Below are 2,505 nucleotides of genomic sequence, written 5' to 3'. Positions count from 1 at the left end.
TTATTGGTAAAAACTTTACCAGAACACTAAGATTATGTCTCCTCTTAATCATACCAAATATTATCTAAAATCTTCTTTCTTCCTGAAAATGTCCTTTATTAATCCCTCTAATTTGGGTTGAGACCTGGATTTGGCTATTATGAGTTCATTCCCTACCATATTTCTTAATATTTTCAGTGGTATTTAGGAAATAGGGTGTTTTCTTATGAGATGCATGCCAGGTTCTGAAAAATGCATATTTTCCTCATGTGGAAGATAGCTTCCAAATGATCTCTTCTAATTCCCTTCACAACTTCTGCCTTTTGCTATGAGAATGCCCTTGCTGGCAGACAGCCTTCTTGAGTGAGTCTCAAAATGGCTTGAAATCACCAAAATGGCTCAAATTTGGTTCCCTTTTACCTGTGTTCTTTTTACACAGAAAACTCATAAAGTTACTATGTGCTCATGTGTGTGTAAATTAGAACTCAAAATCCCACTTCTGGCAACAGCACCTTATCAGCACCTACACATGGGGGCTGCCGAGCTCCTCATGAGGACCACTGCGCTCCATCAGTGTCAACATATTAGAGGTGTGCGATTTGCATATACATGAAATCTTAGCCAAAAGGGTGTGGATAGCAGAGACAGCATGTGTACTAATAATATCTATGAGTCTCTGGCTAGAAGACCTGGACCTTGCTCTTTTTGGAGCTCTCATACTGGATTCAATCCACAGTGATGGCCTAAGCATCTGTCACAGAGAGAAAGAATTAGTACCTGTAAGGCAACTAATGGACCGTTATAAACATCCTCTAAAGGTTAAAGCATTATGGCCTTCTTTCCACATTTTCTTTCTTTCAATTTTTTATTTTTGGTGGGAAGGGTAGATAAGGGTTTTATTTTTAGTTGAATGACTGATCTATGTAATTGCTGAAAGAGGGGGAGATTTCTTGGTCTTTTCTGCCTTGAATAGATTTTTTTTTATTGAAGTATAGTTGATTTACAATGTTGTGTTACTTTCAGGTGTACAGCAAAGTGATTCAATTATACATTATTTATAAATATATATACACATATATGTGTATAAATATTCTTTTCCAGATTCTTTTCCATTATAGGTTATTACAAGCTATTGAGTATAGTTCCCTGTGCTATACATTATGTCCTTGTTAATTATCTAGTTTATATATAGTAGTGTGTATCTATTAATCCCAAGCTCCTAATTTATCCCTGCCCCCCTCACTTTCCTCTTTGGTAACCATAAGTCTGTTTTCTATGTCTGTGAGTCTGTTTTATAAATAAGTTCATTTGTATCAGTTTTTTAAATTCCACATATAAGTGATATCATATGATATTTTTCTGTCTGGCTTACTTCACTTAGTATGATAATCTCTAAGTCCATCCATGCTGCTGCAAATGGCATTGCTTCATTGAATAGAGTTTTGATGATTTCTTCCTTCTTGGTCTGGAGCTATTCTTCCCAGAACTTGTGTGCTTCCTTGGTCTGAGACCCGAGGGCCTCAGCCTGGTCAGCCAGGAGCTTCTTTTGGACCTTTACTGCCTTCAGCTTCTGGACGTGTTCAAGAGAATTCACTTGTTTTTGAATGCATTTCCCTTCACCTTTAAGTACAGACTGTGACACAGGTAGTGATAAATCTTAGATTCACGGTATCTTCTGAGCAGCAGAATTCTCATTCTCCTCATCCAGGGTACCTTCTCAGGCATCCTAGCACTGGCAGGACCATTTCTTTATCCATGACCATATGCCTGCTCTCCCGGTGGCCAAGGTGTTTTTCTGCATCAAGCCTGGGAGTGGAGATGCTTGCAGATGCTCAGTACACCCTTAATCAGCATCCAGATCTGCTGATGGGAGTTGGCACTGGAGATTTCATTGGTCTTACTGAGACCCAACCAACATTTTTACCAGAGCACAAGACATTGGAGGCAAACCTCTCCTGAAGCCTGAGTATACTCATGGCTGCAGCAGCAACAAAAAGAAAGCCTCTTTCCCATATTCTAAAAGATTATATGTAGGTGTGGTATATGTATTAATAAGAAGATTTACTTCAGACAAATATATGGCTTAATTCTGGCTACTTTTTTGTTATGTTGAAGAATTTTATATTAAGTATGACTAATTTTAAATGTTTACCTCTCGTACTACATTATTAAGGTCAAAGGTTCCACATTATTAGACTTAATGTACCATGATCCACAAACAGAGCACTTGTAATGGTTAATTTTAAATGTCAGCTTGGCTGGGACATGGTGACCATATATTTGCTTAAACATTATTCTGGATATTTCTGTGAAGATGCTTTTTGGGTCAGATTAACATTTAAATCTGCAGACTTGGAGTAAGGCAGATGATCCTCTGATATGGGTGGGCCTCACCTAATCAGTCAACAGCCTTACTAGCATAAAGATTGATCTCTCTTGAACAAGAAGGAATACTGCCAGCAAGCTGCCTTTGGACCTGAACTGAAACTCTTCCTGAGTCTACAGTCTGTTTGTGAATCCTAACCA

At 38.2% G+C, this 2,505-nt stretch overlaps 1 pseudogene; it reads right to left on the bottom strand.

Annotated features, from left to right (window-relative positions):
* Positions 1–502: 502 nt before the first annotated feature.
* LOC137758879 (large ribosomal subunit protein eL19-like) lies at positions 503–1,961 on the bottom strand (annotated as a pseudogene).
* Positions 1,962–2,505: the final 544 nt, after the last annotated feature.

This window comes from Eschrichtius robustus, chromosome 2 (assembly GCF_028021215.1).
Source record: "Eschrichtius robustus isolate mEscRob2 chromosome 2, mEscRob2.pri, whole genome shotgun sequence".
Lineage (NCBI taxonomy): Eukaryota > Metazoa > Chordata > Mammalia > Artiodactyla > Eschrichtiidae > Eschrichtius > Eschrichtius robustus.
This window is presented reverse-complemented; position numbering and strand designations above follow the sequence as displayed.